A 16630-nucleotide genomic window follows, 5' to 3' on the forward strand; every position below is an offset into this window, starting at 1 on the left:
TGGCTTTTCCCCAGGGGTGGGGTGGTCTCTCTTTCCCATTCATTCTCCTCCTCCCCGACTCCTCTCCCCGCCCCCTCCCCTTCGATCCCACCGATAAGGGCCACGCCCCCTTTCTCCCCTTTGTAGTTTCCCCACCTCCAATCCGCGCCGGTTTAGCCGCCGGTGACGTCATAAGCGCCCCTTGCTTGGTTGGCTGGCGGAGCCGAACGCTTCCTGCCAATCGCTCCTGCTCGTTGTGGCTGTTTCGCCCCGCCCTTTCTCCGGCGCCGGCGCGCGATTGGCCCGGCTTCACACCGCGGAGGGGGCGGGGAGGCGGAGGCAGGGCGCGCTCCAGCGCGGTGGTGTGTGCGTGCGGCGCCCCCCCCGCCTCTCCCCACTCCCCGCCTTGCCCTCCCGCGCGGTCGCGCGCACTGTCCCTCCCCTCTCGGCGCGTGGGGCAGCCAGACTCGCAGAAGCGCTCCCCCCCAGTGGGGTAGTTGGCAGCGGCCACCCTCTTGACTCCCCACGCCGGAGGAGGAGGAGGAGAGGAGGAGGAGGAGGGAGCGGCGACGACGACGACGACGAGACACCGGCAGAAGCGGGGAGCCAGACGGCCCCGGCCCCCTCAGTCTGGGCAGCAGGCTTCCTCGGAAGTAAGCCCCATTGCCTCCCCCAGGGCTTACTCCCAGGTAAGCCTGCCTGACTCTGGTGTGGTTGTGGGGGGCGGTGGTCGCCTTCGGGGCTCTTCCCGGCGCTTGGGTGGGGGGTGGGCTTTGCTGGGTCTCTTGGGCTTCTAGGAAACGGGGTGGGGGGGGGAGAGGCAGCCCCCCTCGGGCCTCCCTCCCCTCACTGGGGTGGGGGCGACCCTGTGCCTCCTTTGCACTTGTGCTTGTTCCTGACTTACTGATGCTCTCGCCTACCAGAAAAATGTCAGTTTCTCTCTCTCTCTACCTCCCCCAAGACCTCAGTTTTGAGTCTTGCCTCTGAGAAGCGAGGCTGTTAGTAGGCTTGGCATGGGGAGGATTCGCCACTTGGTGAGAAAGGGTGGCTGCTGCTTCTCCTCCTCCACCACCTCCTTTTTAAACCCCAAATGGAAAAAATAAACAAACTGGTTTTCTTTAAAATGGGGGAAACTGAAGCTGCTTCAGGCTGTGGTCCTAAGCATGCTTCCTTAGGAAGCAAGCCCCACTGAACTCCATGGTGTTAACTTCTGGGGATTGCATCCTGGGGGACTGGGTGGGGATGGTTGATAAGCTGGAGAAATGGGCTGTCTTTGTGTCTGTCTTCTGGGGATGGGGATGAGGGTGAGTGTTGGTGGGCCAAGGGCAGGTTCCTGCTTTCCTTGGGAGAAAGTGGGGTGGGGTTCATCAGTATTTTTCTTTTAAAGCAAAGATAAGCTTGGGATCTAGGGATGGGGATCTGTGGCCCACTCCGCTGGTTAGGGTAGCCTCTTGGTGTTTCTGTTCTTGTAGGATCTAGACATAAGGCCCACACATTGTTTCCTGTATCTAGGAGAAGGGGTGAGGTATTAAACTTGTTTCCCCAACAACGGAAAGGTGTAGAAATGCTGTGGTTTCAGTGTCTGTGCAGAGAATAATCATTTGGAATAACCAAATGTGACTCACCTGGAGAGAAGTGACCTGGGCATTATGCTTCCTCCAGAGGCTGGAATCTAAAACTCTTTTATCTCCATATTCCGGAAACTGGATTTTGTGGGCAAGTTGCTTTTCCTTGTGCCAGTCAGATCAGTTGGCCTTTCCCCAAATACCATAAGCCTAGGTTGCACACCCTCCCCCGTGCCCCCCAGGTATGGCTTACATTTGGGAGCATGGTGCACACCCATTTTATGTACAGTAGTGTAAGGAACTTTACAAGACTAAAACCACATCTACACAATAAAGCTGCCGCCTGTAGGGTAACTGTTATTACTACCTGACAAAGGTTTCTGAATCACAGCAATTCCCGTTGTAAGCACACCCTTGCTAACTGAGCAAAGAGGTACCTTTATAAAGTGGTGATACTCTTTATATTAAGCGGGGGAGAGCAACGGGTCCTATTCAGCCCCAGCACAGCATCCCTTCAGTGGCTGTTGCTGATGTCTAACAAGATCGTGAGCAATTTTGGGACAGAGAACTGTCTTATTTTCTGTGTAAACAACTTCTAGAATATTTGTTGAAAAGGGTAGATAAATATTCATGTTAGTAGAGATCCTTAGTTCATTCAAATCCTGTGAAAGGCTTTCCTAAATACATATGTGGACCTCTTTCCTGCTTTATTGTGTGCAGGTTAAAATATGATGTAATCTCACTTTTTCCTTACAAGGAACATGTAAAGGTTTTTGGTTAAGAATAGTGGCTTGTCCACCATCTGGTCAATTTGCCAGGTCTAATATTTGAATCTCAAGTTTTTGTGCCAGCATAACTACTAATTATTTCTACTAAGTAGTATTTGGCTTCAGCCTTCATTAGGAATATAGGAAGCTGCGAATTACTAACTCTTCAAGAGTATGGGATTGCCTCATGTTAGCTTGTGTCCATAGGCTATTACAGACTGAGAATCCATAGGAACATTGGAAGCTGCCATATACTGAGTCAGACCATTGGTCTATCAAGCTCAGTATTGTCTTCACAGACTGGCAGTGGCTTCTCCAAGGGTTGCAGGCAGGAACCTCTCAGCCCTATCTTGGAGAAACCAGGGAGGGAACTTGGAACCTTCTGCTCTTCCCAGAGGGGCTCCATCCCCTGAGGGGAATATCTTCCAGTGCTCACACTTCTAGTCTCCCATTCATATGCAACCAGGGCAGACCCTGCTTAGCTAAGGGGACTAGTCATGCTTGCTGCCACAAGACCAGCTCTCTTTTCATTCCTATTTCTTTACTCTGTGATGGAGCAATCCTGCTGTACTCCAGTTGCTACACCCAGCTCTGCTTGTACAGCCAGATATGACGGGTTGGAATCTAGTCAGTCAACTTCTATCCGTTTTGTCCTTGTTTTGAGCTCCTGCTTACTTATCTGAGACAAATTCCAGCACCATATCTGTGTTGATCTATATAATTCATGTTGGTATGTCTTTTCCTCACCTTCTTCTCTGAAGTGGGCTTTTGACTGGGCAAATGCAGTTTCTGTTGAACCGGTTGGTCTTGAAGGAGGTCATTCTCAGACTGGATTGTGTGGGACGTGGCAGGAGGAAACACAAAGTTTTGCGTGTTTTATTGACAATAGGGACTGAAACCCTATAAAAGTGTGAGCGTGGCCCTTACTGAGATTTCTTAAGAGGAAGAGGAGTAGGTCTCATGCTCTGTCTATTTTGTGTCCTTTTATCTAAGACTGGAGATGAATTGGTGTGAGAAGGGGTTTACATGAACCGGGGAGAGAGCCAACTGGGGGGGGGGCAGCAGGGGCTGGTTTTGCTGTCCTGAGAATGTATTGTTCCCCTTGCTAAGCTGGGTCTGCTTTGGTTTGCATTTGGATGGGTGACTAAATGCGTGTACTGTCTGCTCTAAGATATTCCGGATTGGGGCCATACATAGCTCAGTGGTATTGCATCTGCTTTGTGTGCAGAAGGTCTCCGGTTCAGTTCTTAGCATCTCCGGGTAGGACTAGGAGAGACTTGTGCCTGAAACCCTGGAGAGCTGCTGCCGGTCTGTGTAGACAGTACTGACCTAGAGGGACCCGTGGTTGGACACTATATAAAGCAACTTCCGGTGTTGCTATGTGTTTAGAACAGGGCTGCTCAACTTTGGCCCTCCAGCAATTTTTGGACAACTACTCCCATAACCCCCAGCCACAGTGGCCTGTAGTCAAGGATTATGGGAGTTGTAGGCCAACATAAGAACAGCCCTGCTGGATCAGGCCCAAGAAGGCCCATCTAGTCCAGCATCCTGTTTCAGACAGTGGCCCACCAGATGCCGCAGGAAGCCACAGGCAGGTGTTGAGGGCATGCCCTTCCTCCTGCTGTCCCTCCCTTGCAACTGGTACTCAGAGGCATCTGCTGGAGGGCTGAATTTGAGCAGCCCTGGTTAGGAGGTGAGTTAGCAAGGGAAAGTGCAGCACAATGTGGTGAAGAGAATAGGGTGCCGAGATGGTAAATTCGGGTTTCTCTGTTGGTTTGTGTGCTCATGCATAGAATACTTGGTAATATTAGAAGGTGGGGTTGGGCGTTCTTTAAATGCATGAAATGTTGCTCTAAGGTTTGGCCATTCTTTTGAACTGTATTTGGTTTCACTTCTTCCCTCTTAGCCAGGAACATAGGAAGCTGCCATATACTGAGTCAGACCATTGGTCTGTCTAGCTCAGTATTGTCTTCACAGCAGCTTCTCCAGGGTTGCAGGCAGGAATCTCTCTCAGTCCTATCTTGGAGATGCTGCCAGGCAGGGAACTTGGAACCTTCTGCTCTTCCCAGAGCGGCTCCATCCCCTAAGGCGAATATCTTACGTTGGACGTAAACCCCCTCCATTACCTGATGTGCTTTGAAATTCGCCCCCTCCGAGTTACGGTACTGCCTGCATATATTTTATAACCCTGTGGGTTACCAAATCCTTGTTTGTAAATCTTTGTAGATATATGATGTACAAACAACCACTTTGTATATAATTGTGCTTTGGTAATGTGCTGTATGCTTTGGTAGTTTGTTGGTTCAATAAAAAAAATCTTGTCCTATTTTTAAAAAAATAAAAAATCTTGTCCTGTCTTGGAGAAGCCCAGAGAGGGAACTTGAAACCTTCTGCTCTTCCCAGAGCAGCACCATCCCCTGAGGGGAATATCTTACAGTGCTCACACATCAAGTCTCCCATTCATATGTAACCAGGGCAGACTCTGCTTAGCTAAGGGGACAAGTCATGCTGTTCTTCCTTGCTGAAGAAACTATCCAGTCTGAAGATGGGGACTGTGTGTCTGCACAGTCAGATTGCTTCACTCCCATTTATTTCGGTTAGAGCTAAGCAACTGCAAGATTGCAGTCTAGGTCTAAGTGTGCTGCTTTTGGGTCCCTGCCCTCCATTTCCTGTATAGGAAATACTCCATGTGGAGAGAATGGTGATGATTCATCCCAGGCATTCTGTCTATAGGCCGGCAGCTATGTTCTGGTAATATATCTATAAGAATCAACAAATCATGCAACATCCCTTCTGGTGGTGAACCTCAACAAGGAGGTGCAAGAACGATTTGAAAATGCCTTGTTCAGAGAGGGCCCTTAACATGTGGAACTCCCTCCCCTGGGCAACTTGCTTGGTGCTCGGTCTGCCTCAGGGCTCAGCAATTCCCAGGAGCCAGCTCACCATGGCACCTGGAAACTTAAGCATGGTGCTGAGTCTACATGATCAGGAGGGGTGAGCATGCAAAATGGGGTCAGGTTGCCCCCCTCTCTTCCTGATCTTGTCTGTCTTGCTCAGTCTGGTGATGAACTGATGCAGCCAGAAAGAGGAGGGAGCAACGCAGAGATGTGGGGAAACTTCCCCTACTTTATCTTCTGGTGGAAAATGTCCCATTTCTAAAATTTCATTGGCTGACATCTGGACTAGCTTTCTGCATGGACAGCAGTGTGAGTGCCAGATTAGCAAGGAATTAATGCTGTGGCTTGAGCAGGGGAAGGGGCTACGTTCTCCAGTCTTTCCCCCCCTCTCAAGCTCACTGTGCACCACCAGAATATGTCCCAGAGGGTTGCACAACCATTCCCTGCTAATTAGTCATAGAGGCACCTTTCAAAGTGGTGGTTCTCTTATATTAAACAGGGGGAGAGCAACTGGCCCTGTTGCACCCCAGCACAGCATTCATCCAGCGTGTATCTTTTGTGTCTTCTTAGACTGTGAACCCTTTGGGGACAGGGAACAACCTTATTATTTTTCTATGTAAATCGCTTTGAGAACCTTCTCACCGAAAAGCAGCATATAAATAGTGGTAGTCTGGAATTCTCACTGCTGCCTTTGTGCAATGCTAGTCCGAATGTCCAGTATAGTTCCACAGTATTCTTTAGTAACGATGAATGGATGCCAATGCAATATTGGACAAGTTCAGCCATTTGGAGGTTTTTGTTCATGTTTTTCAGGTGATTGTATACCTAGGAAGTGTGTGAGGAAGTACATACATTTTATTTGAGTCTTCCAATTAAAAAAAAAAAGAACCCAACAACTTCTTTCCATGTGAATTTCTCTAGTTTGTTTCACTATAACAAGCACAGTGTTTTGATTGGTTTCCCCCAGCCCTGCATCAAATATTTCAGTTTGGCTGGTGAGCTACTTGAGAAACATTTGTGATACAGTGTGGGAGTTTAATATGGTGGAGGTGGGGTGTTTTTTAAACAAACTCCATAAATAGGTCAAATGACCTGCCAAATCAGATCATAACCCATTTAGAGCATCAGGAAAAACTGTCTAGTGATTTCTTGAGAAAGTAGTGCAGGTTTTTACGCAGACGAGGGGCACGTTTACATGTGAAGTTTCTAGAAAAATGTCCAACTTGTAACTTCCTGCAAAACCTACTTCTCTGTGAGCAACCTTTGGCCACTTTGCTTGCTTGCTTCCTCCTCCTTAGTCAGTCTTGAGCCAGATGGACATGGCCGAGGAATGGAGGGAGCTCCCCGCCCTTGCCTTGTTGACTTCTCCTGGCCGCATCCTTCTGGCTCAGGCAGCCGATGGAGCAATGCCAACAGGAGGAATTAATTTGCCCTTCTTCGCTTGCTCAGTCTTGCTGCAGCTATTTATATACTGCTTTTCAGTAGAAAGTGCTCAAAGCGGTATACATTGAAAAAAGAATAAGAAGATTCCCTGGCCCCAAAAGGCTCACAGTGTAAAAGGAAAACAGAAAGGAGGCACCAGCAAGTGCCACAGAAGGGCACTTTGAATAGATCACTATTTGAGGTTACCTGGAAAACATCCATTTTTTCTTCTCTATACCTAAGAGCTCGCTTTCTGTTCTTGAGAAAGACTTCTTTGCCGTGGGTGAGATTGCTTTGGCTCAGACTAGCAGAAATTAGCCACGGGAAAGGTGTTGCCTTTCCTTGCCTTTCCCTGATAAAAGATCAAATCATTCTTCCCTGTGTAGTCTTCTTTAACATGTGGTCCTCTTCTTAAATTTTACCCCATGACTGCCATAAGTGCCTTCCGATTAATACTTGTGAACTGGCCGTATTCCCCATTCCAGGTCTGATGGCAGCTAGTCTTGTGAAGGTGGGTCCTTCCTATTAGTGCTCCGTTCCTGTTGCTTAGGATTTGCATGGATTGCCAAACTTCATATCTCCCCTCCAATCTCCAGAACTGTGAACGTGATTTTTTTTAAAAGCTTCTGTCTCTTGTCTGTGTGTCAGTGTCAGTGTGGATGGTGGGATAGAAGGGCTGGCTCATCAGTCCTCACAGAAAGATGCCTTTTGAGGTGCAGCATCCAGCGTCTTGAACACCCTCCAGATAGAGTGTGGTTGCAAGCAGCAGCCAAGGCCCTTTTCAAAGCTGTCTTCACCTTGGCTCGTGCCCATCCCACAAAAGTGACTCCTGCACACAGAATGCTTGTGTGAATTCCGAGGAGTGGTGGGTGGAGGTTTGTGGAGCTTACTTTGAACAGTCTGTGGGGGACTTAGAAGTTGCACCCCACCTACAAACACTCACATCCCGCTGCCTTTTAGAAACAGTGGGATTGGAAGAAAAAGCTTGTTGGAAAAGAATTTGGATTTTCCCCCTTTTGTTTCTGTGTGCCCCTTTTCATATCTGCCCTCTTAAAATAGGGAAGGAAAAGGTATCAATTGATTGCGCGTCTGGGGGCAGTGGGTGGTTTTACTTCTATTTTAAAAAGTATTGGATAATGCCTACTAATTTTATACATTTCATATATATGATTAAGACTTGGAGTGTCAGATTTAATGGACCTGTGGTCTGATCCAGCAGAGTTGCTCTTATGTTCAAGCTTATCTCAGAATATAGGAGCACAGGAAGCTGCCTCCTACAGAGTCAGACCCTTGGTCCACCTGGCTCAGTATTGTCTGCACTGACTGGCAGTGGCTCTCCAAGGTTTCAAACAGGAGTCTCTCCCAGCTTTACCTGGAGATGCTGTCAGGGATTAAACCTAGGGCTTTCTGCACACCTAGCAGATGCTCTACCACTGAGCTACGAGCCCCATCCCCGAAGGGGAATATAGTACAGTGCTTACATATAGTTACTCATTCAGATGCAAACCAAGGAGAACCTTGCTAAGCAAAGGGGGCAAACTACTTTAACACCTGCAGGAAAGGCTACAGAAAGGAGGAGTGCTTTCAGTATTCCCTTTTTATGTCACCTTTCCCTGAAGGTGTTGGAGTAGTTTCTCTCTTTCGGTTTCCACCTGTTGCAGAAGATCTCTGCTGGATCCAAAGGTCCATTACGTCTAGCATAGGGCACGGCAAATTCCACGTGCCAGGGAGCCTACGATATTCAGAGGGAGAGTTAATAAGAACTTTATTGGTCCTAGGCAGCCCTTTTTCCACAGTGGCTGATCAGATGTTTCTGGGAAGCCCAGGAGCAGGGCTTGAAGGTGAGGCTCCCTCACTCAGCCCCCCCCTCCTTGCCCCATGCAATTGCTCTTCAGAGGTATACTGTACTGTCTGAAGGTGGAGGGTCCCCATTGGGCTATCATGGCTAATGGATGCTGACAGAGCTTTCATCTCCCATGAAAGTCATTTGAGGCAATGGACCTTGGGACAGCAAACTCCATAAGTTGCAAAGCTTTAATCTTTAAAACAGATTAAAAATCCTCTCTGAACAAGTGAGTTTTAAGATCTTTTTAAAAAACCCTAAGGAAGGGAGCAGGATGAAGCTCTTCTGGGGGGGCATTCCAGAGCCAAGGGGCCATAACTGAAAAGGCCCTGTTCCTTGTCCCCGCCAACCGAAGCTCTGTCAATGGCATTAGATTAGATTTATGGTCTGCTCTGGGCAGGTTACAGCAGTTGTTTCATCTCCCCGCACCCCACCAGATATGCACACTTCTGTCCCCAAGAGGTTTGCAGTCTATTTAAAGGATTTGGAAGATCAGGGGCCAAATAAATTAAATGATGGTTTTGAGAACAAAAATGAAGTCACCGAGGAGTTTGATTCTGTCCATTCCTCCTCTTGATTCTTCTCCTCCCTCCTGCCCTCTGCAATTGATGGCATGTTCATGTGGCTTTGTAAAGAGAAAATCCGATATTAAAAAACTGGGTGATTCCTGCCCCTTTCCTGGACATACTTTGGGGAAATGTGTCACTAAACACAAACCGCATAAGAATGGTGTAGTGTTGCTTTCTGGAACGTGGGAAGCACAAAGAAAAACCACACCTTAGATGCATGGCTCTCCTTCCCTGTTCCTTCATCTGCTTCCCCGTTTGTTTAGTGGTTTTAATGTTAGTGTTAAAATGGTGATAGTTCCCTGCCTTAAGTGATTGTTGGAAGTCATCCAGTCTATGGAGGTTGTGCAATCTTTGCTTGTGAAGGTTTGGTGGAGGTTGGGCTGGCTGATCTTGGAGGTTCTGTGACTTTAGGGGTTATAGAATGGCCACTTGATGTTTAAGAAGTTTCTGCTGCAGTTTCTGATTCAGTTGAGCCCGATGGAAACCCGTGTTGATCAATTGGGTCAAACTCCACAAGGACAATAAAATATCTCTTTAATCGGGGCCACTTAGGCTGTGGGCAGAAGTTGGATCCTGTCTTCAGGGCAGGGGGTTGGAGCCCCTAGTGTCAGGGCTTTTTCCGCCTCAACGATCCCTCCTTCCAAAAACTAGCCCTTTAAGACAAGTTAGGCACTAATGTTGCATCTTGGCAACCTGTGGGTTGTCTAAGCAACAGAATGCTAAGTCTGCTTTTCATTAGGGAACTGTGGAGCCGAATCCCTGTGAATTTACCACCTCCTAACCTATAGCAAGACTTCTGTGCTTCTCCCTGTGGGTTAATGAATAAGCTAAGCATGGGAAAGCTGAATTGCTGCTTGCATAGAAGGCATGAATGCTCTCGGGTAATGGTGGGCTTCTAGAAGGAGGCTCCCTCAAAGCGGTTTCTGCTGCCCCAGGAGGTGCTGTGGACGGTAGGTGAGATTTTAAAGGAGCATGGTCATTCTGTACTTCAGAACATAGGAAGCTGCTTCGTATCGAGTCAGACCATTGGTCCATCTAGTTTGGTATTGCCTACCCAGACTGGCAGCCGCTCTCCAACGTTCCAGGCAGGAGTCTTTCCCAGCCCTACCTGGAGATGCTGCCAGGGAGTGAACCTGGCACCTTCTGCATGCAAAGCAGGTGCTTTACCACTGAGCTGCGGCCCCATCCCCTCAAGGGAATACCTTGCAGCAGACAATGGTCACATGTAGTTACCCATCCAAATGCAAACCAGGGCAGGCCCTTCTTAGCAAAGGGGGCAATCCGTGCCAGCAACCCCTGGCATGTGGATCCAACTTGAATGCAGGCTGACTGCATTTCATGCTCCAGTGTGTTTGATTCAAGAGGTAAATGAGAGACGGAAACTTTAATAATTGACTTGGAGTCAGTTTTGCCCCTCTGCTCCCAGTTAGGGCCCATTGCCCTAATCTTGAGGGAGAAATTTGGGATGACTGGCAAACGGCACAAGTGGGTGCAGAGAGTGGAATTATCTTGGCTGCCGAGGTACCAACTGCTGGTAGTGATTAACTCCCATTCTTGTTCTGTACACGTAGCACATTCCTGACCCCGTTTCTCCCCCGCTCTCAGTTTTCCCCGTCACACTTTGCACCAGCAGTTTCCCTCTTCCTGTTTAAATTGGCTACATAATATTGGCTTGGAGAGAGTGCATTACATTGCTGTGTGCAAATGCCAGGTTTTGCCTCTGCCTTCCCTCTCGCTGCTCTTTCTGTGTGCACTGGCTCTAAGCAGCCCTCTTTTTGATTGTTATCTCTTGGTCACAGACCCATCACAGAAACTCCATGGAAATTAGAACCAAACAAATGTTGGGATCCAAGGAGTAGGACATCCCCGATCCTACTGAGCAAACAGAACTGCGTAGTCCGAGGTGGGTATCCTTAAATATATGTTTGCTGAGCTGGGCATTGTCTTTTACAAAGACCTCTCCATTTGAAGTTCATACAGCTGAAGAACTAGCAAACTCTAACCATTGCTCCTTATAACAGGGATTCCCAGATTTTTTTTTTACTACAACTCCCATCATTCCCATTCAACGGCCATTGCAGCTGGGGATGATTGGAGTTGTAGTCAACAACATCTGAGAATTCCTGCTACAAGGAGCACTGTTCTAGAGCCTCCCTTTCTGAGGGCCCATTCCAGATGACTTAGTTTCTCTGTGCTGCTTCATGTCTGTGCTCTCTTATTATCGTGCTCCTTTCCCCCAATGGACTGAAGGAAGACTCTAGTGACTGACAGTCTCTTACTGGGGAACAGTTGTGCCCCAAGAGGAGGGTTGATGGTGGTGTCCTATTGCAGACTAGACAGTCACTTGATCTCTGTAGCCTTTCGAAGTGGCCAGCTCTTCTAATGTGGCCTGTATACTTCCTTTTAAAATCCCAGTTAAGTAGACCAGGAGGCCTGTTTTCATGTCCCATGCATGCGTCTTGGTGGTGGGTGCAGAGCTGTGTGTTGAGAGATGTAGTGTGGGAATTAGGCTCTCATGCATTCCATTATAAGGAGCAGCTGGCGTGACCTAGGTACCCCTACGCTTTGCAGCCCTTAGCTGTGCTGCAAATGGTCTTGCCGGTTCAGAACAGCGGGGCTGTTGCTCAGTGGCAGAGCATTTGCTTTGCATGCAAAAGGGCCCTGTTTAATCCCTGGCAGCATCTCCAGGTAGAGTAGTCTGGGAAAGACTCCTGCCTGAAACCTTGGAGAGCTGCTGCCAGTCAGTGTGGAAGATACTGAGCTAGACGGGCCAATGGTCTGACTCTGTATAAAGCAGCTTCCTCTGTGAAGCAGCTTACTTTCCATAATATCCCAGAAGGTGCTGTGCATTGAATGCTAATCCCAGGGGAATTGCACAATCTTGGCAATAATGACTCGGGGTGGGGGTGGGGGGAGCACTCACTCATCCTTTCCCAAGCTCAATTTGCCTGGGTTTCATCTGCTTCCCACCCACCGCTACAGGGCTGTCCGTCCCTGTGCTTTGAAACTGAGATGGCCAGGAACACAGCCCTGTGATACGGCGGCTCTGTCTATAGCTTGCTCTTTCTTTGGAGTGGGGGAAGAGGAGTCAGACCAGATGGTACTGAAACGTCTGCTTTGATATCCGTTCAGACTCTTGGTGTCCTTGGTATGCTCCCTGTTCTGCTTCAAGAGCTTTCAGTTTGAGACAGACTTGTAAGAGCTTATCGTGAAGAAGAGCGTACGACTCTTCTTCCGACCTGCTTCCTCCTTTCACCTTATGCTGGTTACGTTTGCATTGTAAAATGTGCAAACTGTGTAGGTTCGAAGGTGAGGGTTGGGTACGCTTGAATGTCGTGTTCAAGAGAAGTGCTTTAGTGGGCCGAACAGCTTTGGCTTGTGGGACCACGGCAGGAATACTTGTCAAGAACAGAGCCCAGAAGATGCAGTTTTCCATTATTTCTTGCAAGATTTCATAGACTGTGCTCCCTAGAAGCAACTACTGTATTGCATTCTGTGGAAGGAGTGAGTACCATATTGATCTAAGTACAAGACAACTCTGAATTTAAGACAAGGCCCTTAAAAAATGGAAGTTAAATACAGGTTGTACCTATATTTACCCAAAAGGAAGAGGACTCTGAATTTAAGATGACTCCCTGATTTCTCACATTGGAGAACTTGGAAAAAACCTCGTCTTGGGTTCAAGTAAATGCAGTAGATTCATGGCTGACAACTTTCCTGCAATTAGGTGAAGAGGGCCTTCACTCTGTTCACACTCTGACAAATGGTTCAGGTCAGGTGTTGACATATCAGTTGGCGAAAGGAGAGAGCAGACGCTTGCTAGCATTCTTCTGATGCTTCTTGCAAGCGTTTCAAGGATCAGTCCCGAAAAGTTGCTCCTGTGGCGGTGGGGGCTGGGGTTGGGACCTTGGTGCCCCAGTAATCTGCTGCTTGAGGCCATCGCCCGCCTCATGGAAGAACCAATCCTGCATCTTGTTTCAAAATGCAACTGCTCCCAGTCCCTATTTTTGTACTTCCTCCTGGTGCTCTCTTCACTTATGAAACAATTACATTCTAGATCAGGGATTCTCAACGTTGGGTCTCCAGATGTTGTTGGACTTCAACTCCCATAATCCCCAGCCCCAGTGGCCTTTTGTTGGGGATTATTTATTTTTATTTATTTATTTTACATTTATATTCTGCTCTTCCTCCAAGGAGCCCAGAGCGGTGTACTACATACTTAGGTTTCTCCTCACAACAACCCTGTGAAGTAGGTTAGGCTGAGAGAGAAGTGACTGGCCCAGAGTCACCCAGCTAGTATCATGGCTGAATGGGGATTTGAACTCAGGTCTCCCCAGTCCTAGTCCAGCACTCTAACCACTACACCACGCTGGCTCTCTGGATTATGGGAGTTGAAGTCCAATAACATCTGAAGACCCAACGTTGACAATCCCTGTTCTAGATGATCATCTCTCTCCCCACCCCCAATTCAGCTGGTTGGAAGTGGTGACACCATGACACAGAATGTACAGTTTTGCAAAGTTTAGAGGGGTGTGTGTGCGTGCACAAGAGAGAGCGACATGACACAGGCTTTTAACCCAGAAATTGCGGTACTTGTGAACTCTACAGTAGTAGTTACAGTGGCTTGTTCGATGGGAAAAGCAAAATGATTTTGGTCTATGAGAGCAGCCTTAGGCCAAGTTAGATCTGCCTTTGACATTTCTATTCTAACAATTCAGTAGAGAGAGGGAGCTGCTGCTTTTTATAACAGTCATACCTTCAAAGGGACCAGAGGGGCTCTTTCTAGTGGAATAAGCCCAAGTTAATTTCTCACCTAATTATTTGTTTCAACGTGCATGTTTGTGTGGGAGCTGAAAAGTTTGCAGACCTGGCTGGGTAGACGTTGCGAACTGGTGCAGCAGGCAACTATCATTCCCACCCAGATGGAAGAGTTCTCTGCAGTGCGAAATGGTACTTTCCATCATTTTAAATGCCAGTTGGGCCAAATTAAAGTAATGTCCTACTGGCTTGGGAGGTAGATGCTGAGTCTTGAGCTGGAATATTTTGGCCTCCTGACACAAGCTTAGTCACAATCTTAGTTTGATTAGATAATTTGGGCATCTCAAGATGCAGCAGAATCCTCTGCCAAAAATATCCGGCTCTCCGGAATGGTTTGTTTTGTGGCACTGCGTTTTCCATCAAATGGAGTTGCACAAATTCAATGGAAGGGAAGGATCTCGAATACTGTAGCATGTTTCATGCACTTGGGGGTACATGGTGCCTTCTAGAACTGCTGTAAGCCAAACTTCTGCTTCAGGATCATACAGTTTAAAGAAGAACAAGAGGGGGAAGGAAGAAGCCAGGAGTTCACAGCAGGATCATTAAACACAAGTGCACTTATAGGGATTCCTTCTCAGTTCTCTTAACGCTTAGCACTGGGGTGGTTTTGTAGAGTTAGGTTGGGAAAGAGTTTAGACAATAGCTTATTCTAGAGCTGCACCACTTGGGCCCTCCTGCAGATGTTAGACTACAAACTAACATTGCTGACAACTCAGATGTCAGGCTTGGGGGGTATTTGTACTTTTGAGGTGGGGGCTTTTCTCCGTACTTAGAAGTCCTCGCTCGGTGCACAGATTTGAACTTGGGAGGAAGGACAAGGGTTTTGTCTTGCTTCTCCCCCGCCTCTTCTTCAGCAAGCTTTGCCTTGGTACGGATAATGCCTTTGCAACAGGAAACTCTCAGATGCACAAGGTTTTTACATCTCAGATAACATCTTAGACTCCCTGCCTCCCAGGCAGGACAGCTTTTCACACCCTCCTCAGAAATGTGCAGTGCCATATTGATAAACCCGGGTTGCTAAGAAGCACGACAAGTGATGTGTGTCTCGCTCTGGCACTGCCATTGAGAGGAGGAGACGACCTTGGAACTGGTTTCTTCAGTAGTTTTTGTGGTGCTGGTTTTGGGGGGTTTGTAGAGCTTCAAGTCAGCATCGGGGGGGGACCCCTTGCATGGCAGTGTCCCCTGCACTCCACAGTGGGGAAGACGTGAAACTGTGGAAGGCCCTTTTGCCCAGCCGTTTCAGGTTGAGGCATTTGGGTTCTCTAATAATAATGCTGGTTATGTGTCTTTTTAAAGTTTATTTCTGCTAGTCTTTACCTTAAAGGGGAAGCTTGCCTCTCAAGTTTGGCAGTCTTCTGAAATTCCCTTCAGGTCAGCAGAGAGAATGCAAATTTTCAGGTCAGCAGAGAGAATACAAATTCTTCGGTAAAAAGTGTTCCTTTCTTAGGCAGGTTTGGCTGCTAAGCTCAGTCAGTTAGAGACAGGTCCTTCCTTAGCATTGACCCGATCCAATGAGTTTGCAGATAGGAAAGTAGGAAGCTGCCTTCTATCAGACCCTTGATCCATCTAGCTCAGTATTGTCCGCACAGACCATGCACACCTTCCAAGATGGTGCAAGGCCTCAAGGGGGCTGGCTTCCTTTCCCTTAAAGGAAACTGCACAGTGAGAATTATTGTCTCTGCATGGGGCCAGGGGGACTGTGCAGAGTATTCAGCTTTGGCAGAAACCTCACACGGGCCGAATAAACAATTTGTCAGTGGGCTGCACTTGGTGGGGGCCCCCAATGGCCCAGTGTTCCCTCCAACAGGGATTTCCAGGTGTTGTTCACTACAACGCCCAGCATTCCCAGCTGGAGTGGCCTTTGGCTGAGGATTCTGGGAGTTGTAGTCAACATCTGGGAATTCCTGTTAGAGGGAACCCTGGACTGGCCCCTGGGCCTTACAGTGAAGAACACTGTCCCAATGAGTTTGAGGCTCTGTTGTGATGTTCTGCTTCTGCTCCACAGTCCCAGCAGGATGATGGTTTCGAATTCCTGGAGAAGCAGTTGGCCATGGGGGTCTGATTAGGGGATGAGCCTTTGCGTTTAACCCTGTGTTTGGAATGGGGACGGAACTGGAAGACCATGCCTCTGGGACTTTCTTCAGAATCTGAGTGGGAGCTGCTTATAAAAAAACAAAAAGAAGCCAGTGGCTAATATCGTTTGAAGTGGGTGTCAAGTGGCATGGATCCCTTCCTTCTGTCTTGCTCTCAGGTCCCAAACCTCAGTTTTCAGCCAGTTTCCTGATGCATCAACTTTCAGTGCAGGTGTTTCTGAGGGTGGGGGGTTCCCAGCCGTGGCCTTCCCCAGATGTTAGACTAGCCAGACACAATGGCCACTCTTGACTAATCATGGCTCAGACTGGGTCTACCCAGGCAGCAAACAGAAGCGGGTGGTAGAATAGACTGTGTGGCTTCAGGCTGCAAGTGGAGCATCATGCTAACAGACTGCTGGGGGGCGGGGAACCCCTCCCTGCAAATAGAAAACTAGTACATCAGACAGGTTTTAGCCCAGTGCTGTGCCTGCCGGGCTAGTGTCCTCTTTGCAGGGCGTTATTAGGGGGGCATTTAGGACCGCGATGGTCTGTCTGCAGCAGTTCTGGTGGTTCTGCTACTGCCTTCTGCTGCATGGGAATTAAGGCCTTAGTTTATTCCAGAATACTCTTCTGCTGTACTTGCAGTTGCATTGCTATCCTGCCAGCCAGCCAGGCTTTGGACAGCCAGCCTCAGAGGT

The 16630-nt window shown here is 48.2% G+C and overlaps 1 protein-coding gene across 3 annotated transcripts in view; it reads left to right on the plus strand.

The window, feature by feature from the left end:
- Nucleotides 1-278: 278 nt before the first annotated feature.
- LOC128332647 (beta-1,4-galactosyltransferase 3-like) overlaps nucleotides 279-16630 on the plus strand; it is a 30278-nt gene continuing 13926 nt past the window's right edge. Inside the window, exons 1-2 of one of the 3 annotated variants that reach the window (XM_053267205.1) lie at nucleotides 279-668; nucleotides 10842-10945. The gene's annotated coding sequence lies outside the window, so the exon portion shown is untranslated. The remainder of the gene's footprint in view (nucleotides 669-10841; nucleotides 10946-16630) is intronic. The other 2 variants (XM_053267206.1, XM_053267204.1) reach the window with 2 other exon arrangements.

The sequence above is a fragment of the Hemicordylus capensis genome, chromosome 7, assembly GCF_027244095.1.
Source record: "Hemicordylus capensis ecotype Gifberg chromosome 7, rHemCap1.1.pri, whole genome shotgun sequence".
In the NCBI taxonomy this organism is placed as follows: domain Eukaryota; kingdom Metazoa; phylum Chordata; class Lepidosauria; order Squamata; family Cordylidae; genus Hemicordylus; species Hemicordylus capensis.